At 39.6% G+C, this 17,900-nt stretch overlaps 1 protein-coding gene across 2 annotated transcripts in view; it reads right to left on the bottom strand.

The window, feature by feature from the left end:
- The window catches only part of exoc2 (exocyst complex component 2), a 47,020-nt gene extending 45,418 nt beyond the window's left edge, over nucleotides 1-1,602 (bottom strand). For both annotated transcript variants that reach the window (XM_080033074.1, XM_080033075.1), the window contains exon 1: nucleotides 1,552-1,602. The gene's annotated coding sequence lies outside the window, so the exon portion shown is untranslated. The remainder of the gene's footprint in view (nucleotides 1-1,551) is intronic.
- Between the last annotated feature and the right edge of the window lie 16,298 nt (nucleotides 1,603-17,900).

The following is a 17,900-nucleotide window of genomic DNA, read 5'->3' as shown; positions in this document are numbered from 1 at the left end:
CCGACTTGTCAATCACTTACTCTCATTCACTCTCTCATATAATCAATCAGTTGAACAAACACACACAGTCGGGTACAGTTTCCCCAAAGAAAGCCTACTTAGAGAAAGTGTGTTAGAACAATATTGGACAAAAGTACACAAGAGGAGGGTATTATAAAGGCTTAGTCTCAGTTCTGTTGGAAAACACTGCACTTAATGAGGCTTAAACAATATCACCATATAGGGAAGACGTAAGGTCTTTTAAGTAAGTAATATTTTAACCTTAAGACCTACTGGGAAACATCTGTATAGTGCATGGACAGCTGAAACCATGCTGTAGATATGAGAGGAACGTTAGGCTTGATTTATCATTAAAAAACAAAAGAAGCTGAGATCACATTATAACTGGTTCCAGCGACTATATTCGTTTTCAATAAACAAGCACTTAAATGTAGTGATAGATAGACTGATTCATCGAGCCGATAAATGTCATTTTGAGATAATCTGCATATACTCTGGTGTCTTGCGATACCTGCGCTCATGAGGCAGATTCAAAAAATAATGTATGTAGGCACTCCTGCCTTTGGTCTAGACTCTAGAGCCCTGCTTTGTCTTTAAAGAGTCCACTATTTCTGTGTTATTAGGCATTTACTTAATTTATTTTATTGGAATGGATACCACAATGTTTACAGAAGTTAGGAGATTAGATAAATCATGCCCATTGCCTACTGGACTTGTAATGAGTAACCAACTACAGCAGTTGTTCTCATGCGGAGGTCCTACCTACCATTTGATGCTAGACAGGCAGTGTACTGTACAGTGGGTTCAACAGAGCTTGTTTGCTTCAAACACTTTTGCCCGAAAACACTGAGATGGTCACTCAGGGCAGACAGTGTTGTATGCTGTTCAGATTGTACACATTGATATGTGTTACTGGACTATGTAAATAGAAATGCTTCTGCATGACAGCATATTTATTTATTTAGCACTGACTGTATACTAAACTCTATATGAGTCACTAATTTGAGACAAACAAAAATATAGAAGAAGAAAGACAGAGATGTAGGCACTCGACGGTACGTTTGCGAATAAAGCAGTTAAACCAGTGATCACGGCTAGATTAAAACATACGTGGTGCTTGTTGTGGCACTAACAAGCCGAATATAGTAGAAGACATTAATTGACAGGAATACGTGATGAATTGTCTCCTGCTTCACAATCAACGCAACAGCATCTTTAAATTGATAGTAATGTCAAAGGAGTTCGGTAACATCATTATGCACATCTGTCAGCTGTTGCTTCTATCATGGACCATCATTACTATCCAAAAGACTAATACGAAACATCACAATAGTGAATTTAGAGAAAGCTTAACCTCCTTTGTTTACAAGTCTGACACCTAACGTTAGCTTCTTAGGCTAAGCTAAGCTATTCCTTACGTCGGAAGCGTCAACAGTGGCTGTCATTTAATCTTCGAAACAGCTTACACTATCACATGTCATACCATAGTTACCAAGACATTATCCTTGAGGGTTAAGTAAAGAAATATCATACAGAAAGATGATAACTTACAGTTTACAGCAGCTCGACTGCAGAGACCGTTTCCTGTATCACGTGACTATTTCCGGCTTTCCGTTCCAGATACAGCCTTCAAAATAAGGTATGATAAAATAAAAATACATGTAATTTATTTATTTTTCATTCAGTCATACTCTTCCTGATAAATACTATGACAACATATACACACAATACCATATTTAGCATATTTTGTGTCTAAAAAAGTGTATCAGTTAGCTTTTTCCACATTTAAAAACGTTTACTTTGTCCACGATGCAAAATAAAAATGTAATTGAATACAAATACATGTCATTTATTTATTTGTCATTTAATTTATATGTCCTACTCCTCCTGATAAATACTATGACAACCTTTACACACAATTACATATGTTTCATGTGTTGTGTCCTCTGTGATAAATTAATCTGTATGACTTCAAATTTAATTCTAAATGAAGAAGAATAAATAGCAATATTTAGAAAATTAAACAGTGTATGTGCAGCCCTTTCCACATCATTTGACTCTGTCCGGGATATAACCATCGGCAGGGAAAAGTAACCAGTAGCCTAATTACTAAAGTACTATCAGGATATAGTTTCATTTTTATCACACTAAAGTGGACTGCAGTTGTGCAGGTATAGTTTAACGTTTCTTTCTTCTTTATCATATGTTCAACAAATACAGGCAATTGGTCGTTGGCAATGGAAAATCTCTTGATTCTCTTTATCTCTTCCTCCAACAATGCAACATAAAAAGAAGAAAGAAGAACACACAAGAGAATACAAAATACAAAAAATTGCAAAGAGATATAATAGTGTAAACATGTAAAATGTAATGTGAAGTATAAAATAGATATTAAATATGAATGCAGAATAAAATACTGTACAGTAGAATAGATGCTGTAATGTGGAGAGATACGTATTGGTGGTATAAACAGAAGTGTATAAATAAATAAAAAATTAAACTCTGGACAGATATTAATATAATGTTATGAACATGTGCTTTGAATATAAATGTACAGTAAGTATATGTAAATATATAAACAGATGTAAACATAATGGAAGTGGACAGAGGTCAGGAGTGGAGACGAAAAAGTTGTAAAAACATGTGATCATCTTTTAAAATATGCTTCAAAAAATGTTTAACTGCGACATTCAAATGCTTCCATTTTAATGCATTAATGATAATAAAACAATTGTATAATATATATATTGTAATAGGGTATCTGCATCATAGTTCCATAAGGTGAAATGTTACATAAATGTTAAAGTGCTAAAGTGTATGTTGTACTAACATTTTCAGGAGATTGACGGAGGCTGGAAAAACGAGAGCTTCAAGCGGTTTGATTTACACGTTTGCACGTGAAGTCTTTTTTATGATGGCAGAGGTTTACAGTCTGACATGATTGATAAGAACTACTGTGTAATATTGATGTGCTGTAACAACATCTAAGCATTATTAGCCCATGTGCTCCTCTGAAGTGTTGGATGTCCTTTGTGTGAGAATTTTGAGGCCCAATGGGAGCCTTGCCTCTTTCCTCTCTTCTCTTTTCACGGTGCATCACTGAGGTATTTCCACTTGTTCTGGGAAAGGCGCAGCATCATTAGAAATGCAACAGAGACCACCCAGGCACACACTGCTACAGTGATACCATTACATTTATCTCACCAAATTGTGCAGGGCAGAAAGAATTTCTGTGATAAGGCAAGGCCCAATCCCCAGGGAAACCATATTGTCCAATTAGACGGGGTAATCTGATAATTGAGGGATCAAACTGTGACTTGGGAGTTTGCACAGATGCTGATGCAACACAGGGGCTGTTTGGCTACATAAACATCAACTTACAGCAATGACGCTGGAAGATTTCTATCTTGGTCTCAGTGGTACAGCCTTTGCCATTGAATGGGCACATGTTCAGATGCACATCAGTGATCACACATACTAACTGGTGAATCTACAGACAGGTTTTACGGAACACAAAGACTGGAAACAGCTTGCCTGGCTTTGTCTGGAGGTTACCAAATCAACCCTACAGCTCAGTAATAAAACATTAGATCTTGTATTCTTATTTTTGTATTTTTTCATTTTATATAAATCTGCACAATAAAAGCAAGAGTAAACATGACATGTTGTGGTTAACTTAAAGTTTATGTGCTGCACAATTTCTTGGCTAGCCACTGGCATATATACTAGCTCCAGCTGGTTCCCCCTGGTTCCAGTCTTCACACTAGCTGCTGGCCATAGCTTCATATTAAATGGAAATAAATATCGATCTTCTCATCCAACTCTTGGCAGGAGAGCATGCAATATCAAAGAATGCCAAACTTTTTCCTCTAAACATCTTCACCCTCTGCTGACGAGGAACACGTGATGGCTTGTTGTGTCTTTAAATAGCACATGGCTTTCTGAGCAGGTGTCCCAGGTGTGCTCCTGAGGGACCCTGCTGGAGCCTTGATCTTTGCGGTGACCCCCCACCCTCCACCCCTCTGTAATCCACATCCCGAAATGGCACATGCTGCGCTGGCACCATTGCTCATCCCTGAACCCTATTGTTCATTGTTTGTCTTCTCCAGTTTTTTCCCATGGGCCCCTGGCCAGTGAGAGGAAAAGGTCACTGTAAATATTGCACTGAAATCCTCCCTCCCTCCCATAGAGCTCCTGAAGATGGAACAGGCGACCAGTGGGTGAGCACTTCCTTCCTGCACAGGGCATTTCAACTGTAAGACATCAAACAAGTTTGAATCCCTCAATGTCAAAGATCGCTGCAGTGAGATCATATGCTCAGTGTTGACATTAGAATAACCTGGGCAGGTCTTTGTGAGGCACATCACAAAGCATAATATCTACGTATGTTGCTCCGTGTGCCATCGCAAAAAAGCTGCAATCTATCAAGAAAACTAGATCATAAAAGTTAATTACTTCTATTTTCTCTCATTATAACCAATGTTGAGAAAATTAATTCCATATTGCTATTCAGTGTGTCTCTGTCACTCTTAAGTGAGCAACAATGATACTGTATGTCATTAACGGCAAGGCACAAATCCAATCCCTGCCTGTACTTTGCATTTCATAGAGTAGACGGAATATGGATTCCAAAGGGAAATTCAGTGAGGCTTAGCAACCTCTGACCCATGTGTGGCTAATCACTAGCCTGTGGCACTGCTGTTAATATAAGACAGGAAGATTTGATATAAACCCCAGATTTTTGGGGTTTTTGCTTCTGAGTGGCGCTCCATGTCCGGCTGCTCCCCCTTTTCCCCCGGAGGAGTCCATTTCCCTGGGCTCACATTTTGGGCTCCGGAAATCCAGGCCTGTGCCAGGCTTATATGATTGGAAAAGCATCCAGATCAACACAATGGAAGAGGGAATAGTTGAGGGGAACAGAGAGTCTTTCAGTCTGAGTGCTGACACATTGCTTGACACAGTGGCTGGATAATACGACCAATAAATGGATGGAGGGATGAGGGAGGGGCTGCAGAAAAAGGATTTTACAACAAGTGGGCCAAAAATAATCCGATCCACCTCTGATGATATCTCTCCCATGACCTCGAGGGTTAGTTCACCCAAAACACTTAATTTCTCCCTCACCTCTAGTGGTATCTTGCCAAGTAGATGTTTGTAGTCATGCGGTTTTGGTTTCTTTTCTCTGAAGATGTCCATCTCTGAGAATTCCGACTCCGTCAGAATACAATTTGGGGTGCTCACAGTATCATATAAATTATGTTTAAACAAAAAAAACAAGGGTTTGAAAAGGCCACTCCAGGGGCACTATGAGACTGTACTGGGGCATAAGGGCATGGTTTGAGCTTTGTGCTAACATTAGCACAAGCACCAACATGCTCATATTGATAATGCTAGGATAGCTTCCCAACAGTTGAGGTTGATGGGAATGTTCTCAGTTTAAGAAGTGTTTGGTAAAGAGCCAAAGTTTTGGACGTATGATGGCGCTAGATGAGAAGTCAATGGATGTCCAAAGTGATTCAAATTCATTCTGAGATGAATTACATGAATCAGATTTCACAAAAAAACAAAACAAGCTCTTGGCCTAGTGGTGGATCTAGAGGAAAAGTCAAGGGATAACCAAGTTATAAAGACTGATATATTCAGTTAACCACAGCTTAACCAAACGTTAGCGTATTATATAGTGTGGTTAAAAACTCAACAGCAGTAATAACTCTTCTCAGAAACAGTATCATTGTTACTCTGGAATATCCACAGAACATACTTTCAACAGTTTTCACAGGAACTATGTCTTTGAGTAGAAAGTAATTCCAGTGAAAACTATTTTTAGCGAAGATTGTGGACAAGGAATGGCAAGAATAGTGGAACAGGAAGCCTTTCAAAGGTATTATCATTGGGGGCTAAAACGACACTTACAGTCGGTGCATGTGTTGATTTTCTTCTTTCACAGTATTTAAAGCCGCTCCAATCAACGTGTTCTTATTAAACAAGTTGTGGCAAACTCATAGGCACTTATCACCTCACTCTAAAGTCCCTGTCAACTTTCCAGAGGGAGCATAGAGGAGACAGAATTCATCACACAAACACAACTCCAAATGAATTCTGATTTTGCTCTATTTTAACATGGTGTCAATGTTGTGTTAAGAACCTATTGCACAAATCAATTAATCGCAAATTAAAAAGATAAATAACAATAAAGGGGTTTTTGAAACAGCATTAGACCATACATTTGGAATCGAACGGTTGAGTAAATAAATGTGTAAAATGTGAGGAAAACGTATTATGAAATTCAATGATGATGCCTCTGGTGGCTAGTCCAAACTTTCTTCAGGGACAAGGTTGCAGTTGGAGGAAACTGGACCTCAGTATTTTACTCAAATATGTGAATGAGTTTGTTTTGTGTGTAAATCCAGTAAGTATTAACACACAGGCAAGATTGGAGGATTCCCACACTTAGGTGTAAAAAAAAAGTGAGAGAGGTTGGACGTGAGAGGGTATAAAGGGGGCATTTTCCAAAATATGTTCAGGCTTTTACCACCCAGGTTAACATAACATGTTCCTGGCCCTCTCAAAACACCACCTCGTCGGCCCCCCCCAGGCCAGACAACAGGCTACTGTGTCTCAGGAGGCACAGACAGGATCTGCCCCTGAGAACTGTGGAGAGACGCTCTCTGGGAAAAGTCTAGAAAGTCAAATGAAAAAAGCCACACAAGGCTGCTGGAGATGTAAAGTAGAGCCAGAGTGACTTCCTATGACACAATATTGTCTTTCCAAAGAGATGTCGTACAGCAATTTGACTCATATAGGTTTTCACCAATTTCTCAAATGAGTCGGTTAACTTTGAGAAGAAACAGCCTCGGTCCACAGGGGCCAGCTAAAGTCATGGATGCATGCTGCAGTGTGTGCTTCCTCTGTGATGAGATGTGGCAGGTCGGAGTGTGTTCATAACTGTTTGTGTTTATAACAGGTGGACTGGGTTACAGCTGCGGGTTATTTGTGTGCGGAATGGGGCCGTGCCAATTGCAATCAAGAGGAGAGTAATAAAATGTTATTCACTCAGGTTCTTCTTTCATGTCGTCATTGGTCAGATGCTGCATTAGTATTGAGACATTCCCACTGTTGCTAGACCACTTCATATAATTCAACCATAAAATTATTTTTTTATATACTGAAATAAAAACTTATTTTTTGGAAAGATTAGAGACTTTTTTCATTTGATACCACGTTTTTATTATGTCTGCATCGCATTATTTTAGTAAAACGTGTCAAGTATATTTTTTATTTCATGAGAAAATTAATATTATTTGAGTGATATGTAAATCAAATTAATGTGTAAAGGTTTGAAATAAAACCGCTAAGAAGTGGAATTTAAAGTAAAACATATAATTGGGGATATTAGGGGATCTAAGGAGAAGTTAGGGATTAAAAATCCCTCACGACACAAACTGAAAATAACATTATATCTTATTTTCCACTGTGTGAAAGGAAGAGAGGGTCTTAACTTGAATGAGCCCTCTAATGCACACACATGGGTTTTTCTATCCCACGGATCAGCCTGTATGGATTTAACACGCTTAGGAAGTACTCAATTGGCCTCAGTGAATATTAACTGGACTTAACATGCGACATATTGTCTCACAAATGATTTAGTAGTACGTCTTCATTTCCTTTGTTACATCAATGACCGTATGGATTCAGGCCTTGGCAGGCAGCATCCCTGTGTCCTCAGGATTTTCCCCTCTTTTTGTGCCGACCAAAAATTTCCAGAAAAAAAAGGGAAAATAAATTGTTGATACAGCCCAGAAGGGGGCGCCCAAGAATATCATTTATGAACTCTGCCTCTCCTCTGTGGTTTGATGCAGGAGGAGAGCTAAAGATGTAAGCTACATAAAAGGTGAATGGACAAACAACTTTGTTAAAAACTTAAAAAATTAGGGTCAATGGGAATGTGAGAGTTTAATCTACAATAACCCATTATTAATGGAGCCGCTATATATTAGCTCCATATAAACTATTGTTAACCAATACGATTATTGCAGTAAGTGTCATATGAAATGTTTTCATACGAGAGGCAATGCAATTTCCTCAATTTGACGTGATACCAAAATACGTTAATTCCTACCTAACACTGAGGAATATCAACTAAATAAAATAAAATGAATAAGCAAATGTTGTAAACAGCTAAACACAAGCAACTGTCCATGAACTTGGCCAACATTTAATTTGTCTTAAAATTTAAGAAAGGAGCAATCTGATGGGAGGAAAAAGTAAACATGAATCCAAATGTGACCATGCACACCTTGATGGCTTTCAGTTCAGTATTTAGGCATGTTTTCACTGGAGAGAAAATAATGGTATTATAGGAAGAACAACATGAAAGTAAAAGGAAAAGAAAAAGAAAATAATAAATCAGACACAAACAAATTTAAAGCAAAAGAGACAGCATTCTAAGAACCAAAGCCAACAGCCACACCTATCTGAAACCTCAATGAAAACTGAACACAGAAATGTACTTGCAGTTGTGTTGCGTTGGATTTTATTTTACATTTTTCTAGGTCCATTCTGTGCTTTAATGTATCCATTGGTAACACGTGATGTAATGTGTAAATGAAACTTGTCATGTTAACAGGCAGGTAATTAAGTGAATAAAGTAGGAAGGTGCCTATATTTTGGTTTACGAATCCATGCACATTAAGAAAATGTGTGTATGAAGAGTTGAATATGTGCACAAGCAAGTAACTACAGAAAAACTACACAGAAACAGAGATCCTTGCAACCAATGCAAAAACAAAAAAAAAATGTCTGATTTATTTTGGGGCTTAAACAATACAGGCCTTTACGTTTGAGAGTGTGTGTATATACACAGTCTACACATGCTGTATGTATATACATTAAAGTGTGTGTGGGTGGGGAGTTAAGGAAAGAGAGGCTGTTTGTAGTGAAAACAGTGAGAAAGAAGACAGAGAGGAAGCTAAACACCGGCGGCTCTTTGAAGTACAGCGCAGCGTATTGCTATTGTGAACAGGTTATTCAACCAACACAAATAAAACACAAGATGTACGTTAGCCCATAGGACATTATCTGAACATCTGCACATCTGATAACACGTGATGTATCGGATTGTACCGTGGAAATAGTGCAGATTAAAGGCGGTGTGTTGTAGTGTTAATATGGAGGCTATAAATTGTACTATCAATGGGTTGGAGGCATTGAGAGAGTTCCCGTGTTAAGTGGATGAGGTAGTGTGACATACAGGAAGGGAAATAGCATGATGGTGGGGGGTTGACTGGGAGGTGGTGGAGGGGATGTGCAGAGAACTATAGGATTGTGTATGTTGGAGAGGTGCGGAGAAGCGCGCAGCAGTGCAAATGGAGGTCAGTTTCAGCCGAGTAGCCTTTCAGCTTTGATCCCTCAGCTGAACTGGATGAAAGACATCCTGCTTCCACTCGCCAAGGAGGGAGGAAAGGGGGGGAGGCGAGCCGGGGGAGGACCTCAGTGTTCTACCTGACAAATATGGCTTGATACAGCGCAAACTGTTTCCTCTATTACGAGGATAATCTCTTACTTTCATCATGTCGTTCCTCTCCTCTGCCTGACCCTGGTCCAGTCCTCGCCCACGCCTTTCTGTAAATCAACCCCGCCCCCTTTTTCCTGTTAATATAAATCCTGATGGGCTTTATCAATCCTTTGTCTCTCGATCTGTTCTTCCCTGACTCCCTCTCCTCTGTTGTTTTCCTTTACAGTGCATTCAAAATCTGAACTTTGATCCTCCCACGACCTGTCAGACAGAGCACCCGAAGCCTGGAGCAATCCACTGTTTGCGTGTGAGTGTGTGTGTGTGTGTGTGTGTGTGTGTGTGTGTGTGTGTGTGTGTGTGTGTGTGTGTGTGTGTGTGTGTGTGTGTGTGTGTGTGTGTGTGTGGCCCTTTGTGCGTTTTGCACATGTGCAATCTGCAGCAACAGCAACATGTCAATCACTGAGTGTGATCAGAAAATAATTAGTTAATGGGAGTATGGTGTCAACTCCCTGTGTAGCCGATGTGACTATAGCACCTGGAAATAGAGCTCCAGTGTGGATGTAATGGTGTTGTGACTATTACTTCAATTGGGATTTAATTCATTTAAATTTGGTCTTAAGTTTGTGGTTGTGAGCATAATTTCTATCAGATAGAATAACACTGTAGTCACCAAAGGAAATTCTGAAGTTTGGGAACATGCCCATTTTACATACAGATGTCAGTACAAAACAACTAAGCAAGAAGCAACCAGAAATAAACAAGCCAAAACCAAGAGTTTAGCCAAACTTATCTGAGAACAAAATTAGATCAAGCAAAGTGGTCCAAATATACTGTATGTTGTTTACACACAGCAGCTCACAGCGTTCTAAAAAAGCTGTCTCGAAGCCAGCAGCTGCAAGAACGTTGCTGACTGACGTTTCGGGGAACGACCCGGCCTGGTCACTCGCTCTGAGCGTCAACTATTGCCGCGGTTAGTATAAACATAAACAAACATTCGCTGGAGCTCGCTTAGTATGCCTTTAAGGGTGGAGTAAGCGACTCCGAAAGATGCGACTCCGAAATATGTGTGTTGTCAAAATCTCTATTGTCAAATCAGGGAATATCTCCTGTCCATGTGTATGCGCTGAAAAAAAATGGTATTTATACACAACCTAGGCTCTGTTATCTGGTATGTAAACAAAGGTGTCCCACTGTATCTATCAACACTTCAGTTTACAAAGCCTAGACTTTGTATTGACACATCATTTTATTTTCAGCACGCGCACACACAGTATGGACAGGTTGTGGATAATGAGGAGATATTCACAGGCCCCAAAAAAATCCAGCCCTACCCAAACCGAGCCTGCAAGTGTTCTGTCACGGTTCAACCAGCGAAACCTCTAAAAACCGATCTGCTTTTCCACAGGCAGGAGAGCCATGTCATTATGTCACTGTTGTTCATGTTTGTATCAGCTCCACAGGCCCAGTAACGATAGCGCTAACTTTGAGCGCAACAACAAAAACATCGGACTCCATTGTTTTTTTGCAATGTATTCTGATGCTTCTGGCTTTGCTTTGGGAGCTTACATAGAAAAACACGACTGGTCAAGCTTATTTGTGCTACAGACGGCAATGGTTTGTAACTAGGCACCGGCTCTGTCTCAGTGGAAAATTGGTAAGAGTGATGGATTTGTCGTCCACTATGTCACTACACAAGATTAAATGATCAATTGTTTGTCGCCCTCTGTTGTTCCTGAAAACTCTAGAAATTGGGCAATAACCGGGCTGTTATCATGTAGTCTAAACCCGATGTTGTAGTCATGTTTGCTGTTTTCTCAGATCTTAGAAGTTAAAGGTGCTATGTGGAATTTGCAAAAGTTATGTTTAAAGTCAGAGTTTCTCACCAAAACACATTTTTTTCCCGTAAAACAATTAACTTCCTCCTCAGCATATTATTGTTTAACATCATGCATCGTTTACATCCATGTGTAGATAGCTTCCAGTTCGTCTTCTTTACTGTCTTTGTTGGCACATTGCTAAGCTTATTGACTCATTACCTTGACTCATTACTTTCCCCAAATGTCGATCATCGAAATGACATGGAACACATGGACTCACATGGATGTGAGGTGTTCCTCATGCGTTGGCGCGCACACACAACTAGAAAACTCAACATGGTACCTTTAACTTGGTGAATTAAATGTGACCATAATGAACAGGATGCAATCAAATGAGGAGTAAAATAAGTTGTAATAAACTCTGCAGCTCTCACCTTATCTTGGTGTCATTTCTCATTTAATTTTTTATTCTCCCTTCGTCTTTACCTTTCAGTTCTGAGCTGAAATACTTCAAAGTGTTTCTTCAAACTGGAAAGAACAGACACATATGGAACATACATGACAGGATATAAGTTCAAATACAATAGAGCTCAGGAACAAAGACAATTAATAGAGGGCCACTTTCCTGTATGTTTATTTTAGTTGGAGTAGGATTTTTTCCATGTGGAAACAAGGAAAAACGTCATCTGAAAAGAGAAGGGTTTAGTTAATTAACCAAAAATAGAAGGAAAAGAGAATGCACAGTAATGTTATGGGACAGCATGGGAAGTGTGCGTGCTAGTGTGGAGCTCTAAGGGAGCAGTGGGAGGATGCAAATAATGAATGTGAAAGAAAATGGAGCCACAAGCAAATCTCCAGCGATAATCTGCCTTGGTGTGACATTATGACCACAACCGATGTGATTAATTATCCATTCATCCTGGACCCTTTGCCATTGTGTGTGGAAACACACAGCATCTTCAAACCAGTAAACAGTGTGTCAGGAACAGAGCCTTTGAGAAGAGGCTGCACAGTGCACTCCATAGATAACTTTACAAAATACTATGGCAGATGTTATATAAGCATAAATAATGATGACTCACATTACACTATGGAGACATGCGCACAAGGAATGTGATTTTTAAAATAGTCACCAGTCACAATGCATGACTAACGTTAGCATAAAGCACCCAATTACGACAAACAAAAGCATGTACGGGTTGATTGTACTGAGCTGTTTGCCAGGTGTCTAATTTAGAGCTTGACCTTGATTGATGGGCATGTTGACGTTCCACACCCAAATGCGGATACTCTCCGAGGAGGAGCGCAGCATCAACTAGCGAATTACCCTTTTTTCATTCAGCCATCCTGCTTCTTAAAATGGGAAAAGGAATTGCCAGCTATATTGCATAATGATACATGTCCCAACAGCTGGGGATCTCTCTGGCTTTCCAAAGTAATCTTCCCTGACATCTTCCCGCAGTCAGGAAAACACCTTTTTTTTTACAATGAATTGAGAAACAGGTTCTTCTGTAATGGATTAGTGCTCATCTGAGTCTGAAATCAACAGCAACTATGTCATCATTCACAGGTGTTTGTCAGGCTGTGCATACAGTTAGCCTTTGGTATAAAAGGCATTAAAGAGAACCTATGATACTTTTCGACTTTTATGACCTATAAACGTTGTTATAATGATTTATAGTCATGTTTAACCATACTAGAGTATCAAAAAATTACGTACATGCATTTCGACATATTCCCTGCTGACCGTCTGGGGTGGCTATGCAGAGCACTAAACACTATGGCAGCCGGTCGAGCCGAACTCGTTCAAATTTCCGGATTGTTTCTGTCACGCTCGGGTCGTTTCTGTCATGTTTCCATGTATGGTAATGCTGCCGCTCAGGTAAGCTCCGGCTGCATGCCCCCAGCTTCCTGAAAATTTCCCGCTGCTGGAAGGAAGGTAACCAATCTCAACGGAGTGGGGTTTGCAGCAGGGGGGGAGGGTCGGAGAAGCTCAAAGCAGTGTGTAGAGAGAGACTGCTGTGCTCGCTAGGGTAAGAGGAAGAGTGTCCCGAAAATCTACATAGTTTTTTGTGATGTGATTCGTGTCAAGTTGCTCTATAGCAGTTTTTAACAAGAAATGAAGACCAGAAAAGTAGTATAATAGGATCTCTTTAAGGAAAAGAATAGAAAAAGAAACTCCATTACAAGTTCAAGTCAAATGGTCTATCTTTGGGAGGGTTTTTAATAAATACATTAAAGAATCTGAAGTACTCATAATGCAGAAATGCCCCTTTAGAGAGTTATTTTACATGTATAACACTTACTTATCAATTAACATTTTTATGTTAAAGCTGGTGGTCGAAACCATTTTACTCACTTTCAGTAATGTTTGGGCAGTTATATCTGCAAAAGTGCATCAAATTGCCGATGTTCTTTGTATGTAAAGTCTTTATCAATTATTTTAAAGTGAAAAGAGATTACAACTATATTTTCCCTTTTTTTCTTCTCTTTCATTTACACAATGTCTATAGTTACGACTTCCAAATGTGGACACCAGCCATAGAGTAGCCTATAGGAAAAACATTAAACCGATAGGACTCTGCATTCATACATGTCACAGTCGGAAAAGCAGAGGTGTAAATTATATAATGAATAAAGGCTGAGTTGAATTTGGCATCTATTTTTTTTACTAGGACAAGCAAAAAAGTTTGCATGAAGAAAGGGGCTAGTCCTACTTCTAATCACTTGCTCCCTGTGAGTTTTAATAATTCTGCTGATAACTATTCAGGCACTGTTTGCTCAGTATAACAATAGATAATAGTAGATGCTAGACACTAACTTATTAACCTATGGACTGTATGGCCTTCTTCATCTATTTATTTATTCTGACCTTGTTTTTTGTATCTGCCATGCGATGGCTTGTATTCAGTATTTATTTATCTTTTGATAGTAATACCTTTTTGTATGCTTTTAATCTATGTTCCTATGTCTGGAGCACTGTTGTCGCTTTTATGTCACTGTCTGTCGATGTTGTTAAAGCTCACATATTATGCACTTTGCTGTCAATTTTATATGGTCTAAGTAGTCCCTAATACTTATTTTTTTAAATGTTTGCTGAAAAACCCGTTCAGATCATTTATTGTAGCAAGCCTCTATACCCTGATGTTCCTCTGGTCTCCGGATGACCTATATTGGTGCGATCTGGCTAGCCCCTCCCACCGTCTCTGCCGGGCTTTCTTTATATGGGCTCTCCCACCGTCTGTGCCGTGTTCTCGCGATACTAGAGAGACACTGCGTGTTTACCGGCCGAAGCGAAGCCATACTTTAACATAACAGTTTGACATGATTAAAACCAATGAAAACAGTAGCCTCACAGTTTGATTTATACAGGAATAACTTCCCACCCTTTGTGGTGTTAAAAACGAGGCATTATTAAACTCCAATGGGAAAGCTACGTTAGTGCAATAGGTGCAAACGTTGGATGCTAAATCCGAAGCTACATGTGCGCTAACGGCTAAAAATAACACTCGAAAACAGTAGCCTCACAGTTTGATTTATACAGGAATAACTTCCCACCCTTTGTGGTGTTAAAAACGAGGCATTATTAAACTGCAATGTGAAAGCTAATTTAGTGTAATAGGTGCAAACGTTGGGTGCTACTCCCGAAGCTACATGCTACACTAGGTAAATAACAGGCAAACAACCATTGAGGAGATTCCTTTTAGTTTCACCGATGGAATTACTACACAAGTAGTTCCCTAAGCTTTGTCTCGTTATAAACGCAGCATTATTAAGACTGCTGTGATTAAGATAAATGAGTGGATTATGAGCAGAATGCTTCTGTGTTGGTTTATGCAACACTCTGCATGGTTTGCTGCACTATGGGGATCTTGTCGCTTAGCGGGGAAAACAACATGCAGCCATCCATCGGATCTCGGAGCCGTGGACCAATAAGAAATGGGGGAGTGGGGTTATCAGACTTTTTTTTTTTTTTTTTTTTTTTTTTTTTTTTTTTTTTTTTTTAGACAACTGGTGGACTTTACTAATGTGGGGGGAAGCATCGGAAGCATGGACATATAAAGAAAATATGGGGAGGTGGCTGTGCCGTCTATTACGTAATAGACGGCCAGAATTTTGACTGGAGTATATTGGGGGGAGGGGTGGGGGTTTCAGAAAGGGGGAGAGTGAGAAAAGGAGAGATTGTTATTTTTTTTGATATTTTGGCAGTCTCTAGGCACACCGTGGCCCCATGGATATGTTAGAACACATTTAAAAAGTGCATTTAGCATAATATGGGACCTTTAATGTTGTCTGCGTGTGTAAGCAGCCAATTCTTTTTAACTGCAACCAAATCTACCCTCGGGTACAAATAAAGTTACCTTACCTTACCTTACCTATGCTTTTAATGGGGCTTTTTTTAAAACTATATAGATATTTTTTTTTACTGTGTAATAGTTTAGCCTTTTTTGTCACTATGACTATGTGTTTGAATACTATGTATGTTTATTTTGAAAAAAGAAGCTATATGAATCGCCTACGATCATTACGAGAAAAGTCCCAACTGAAATGTAATGTAATACAGGATACAATAAAAAAACATTAAGTCTAAAGTTAAGTAGAAAGGAACTCTATTCCATTGCTAATGGGAATGTTCAAGGATCCAGGATTTCTGGAATGAAGTTATACAATGTTTGTAAGAGATCTTTAAAATTAGGGTCCCTTTGGATCCCAAATTATGTGTGCTTGGAGTGTACCCAAAGGACTCTCCACATGCGTTGAGAAGGGCCAGACTACTAGACTTTGGACTGCTTCAGGCAAAGAGAGCCAGTGCACTATGTTGGAGGAGTGTGGATCCTACAACACTGGCCATGTGGATTAAGGAGTTGTCGCGCTGTATTGGACTGGAAAGGCTCACATACATAGCTAAGGGGCAAGCGGGGGGACTTTATTAAACTCTGGGAGCCATACATGGCAAGCATTACAGATGCAAATACAAGACACATTTACCCTTTACATTTTTTTTATATGTTGTGTTTTTTTATTTATTTATAATACATATTTTATTATAATTGTTTTGTTTCATTGTGTTGTAATAAAAAAAGAAAAGACAATAAACATATTGTGAAAAAAGAAAAGTCTAAAGTTAAGTACACATACTTTAGGAAAGAACATATCTGTGTACAGTAATGACTGTATGATGGAACAGGAAAGGTAAGGAAACTCCAAAATCAATTCCGCACTCCATATTTAATTGCCTTCAGCCCCCACACAAACCACCCCCACTCCCTTGTGTGCAGCAGGAAATTGAATGTGATGCATTTGCATTGTTTAATACATTTCATAAGCTCTACAATCAGAGTATCATTACAGATTAAAGATTTCCTCAACGCACATCCATCATGGGTCTACAGCCAGCATACAGGCATACAGCGCTCCACTCTGCACATGCACACACACACACACACATATACACGTACACAAACACAGACACTCGCACACATGATCGAATAAATTATGTTAGCATGTAGACACTTGCACACCGAATTCCCAAGATTTGTGTAGATGTTACTGAAAGCATTTGGTTTACACAAACCCACACACACACACACACACACACGCACTCACACACACACACACACGCACACGCACTCACACACACACACACACACACACACACACACACTTTGACACAGAGGCAGAGCTGCGATGTATTCTTTCAACACCCAAGGGTTGCCCATCGCGTGTGACGGCTGTGCAGAAGGCGAGTGCACAGGGAGGTTTCTTGGATGTTTAGCATGTCATCCAACCTGTTTCAGCTCATTATGATGTGACAGTTGGATTGTTATCAGGGAGCAAAACAAAGGCAGGACTGAGGCAGGCTGACACCTCAGTGGGCTGCTCATTGACCTGGGATCAGCTCGACTATAGGCACAACAACATCAAAGAGCAGCATCAAACTCAAACCCAAGTCATGCAAAGTTTGTTGTATTTGAGTTGTTTATGCGTAGGTGCAATTATTGCTTCAACCTTAAGCTTCTACTGTGTGAGATTTTTTGTTGTGTTGTTGAATGGTTGAATTTTTGTCTCATTTGTATTTGATTTAATCAAATATTTTAGTTTTTATCCACAGGAGATTGTGACGTGATGATGGTTCAAAATATGGATATAGTTTAATAATGACATGTCGTTTCGGTACCAGTCTCCATGACATCCATTGTCTTCTTAAAATGACCGTAGTTGTTAACCTCAGTCACCTTTGAGGTCTTGATCTTACAGTAATATATGAGACAACACGGACACAGATACTCCCCAAATTCATCCTTTGCTGTGCTTTATAATACAATAAGTGGTCTTAAAGATAAGGTGCGTAACTTCTGTCGCCCCCATGAGGAATTCTGAGTAATTACAACAACACTGTTGGAGTATCTACATGAGCTAAGCTTTCAGTTCAAGGCATGGATCTAATGCCTTGTTTCCACCGAGTAGAGCGGGTCGGAGCGGCTCAGAGCGGGACAGCTCACTTTTAAGAATCTCGGTGGTGTTTCCACCACCGACCCTACCCTTACTTGTGGGGCGGGATTTAGGCT

This window comes from Ammodytes marinus (genome assembly GCF_949987685.1).
Source record: "Ammodytes marinus genome assembly, chromosome: 8".
Taxonomy (NCBI): domain Eukaryota; kingdom Metazoa; phylum Chordata; class Actinopteri; order Uranoscopiformes; family Ammodytidae; genus Ammodytes; species Ammodytes marinus.
Note: the sequence above shows the minus strand (reverse complement) of the source record. Positions and strands in the feature narration are given on the sequence as shown.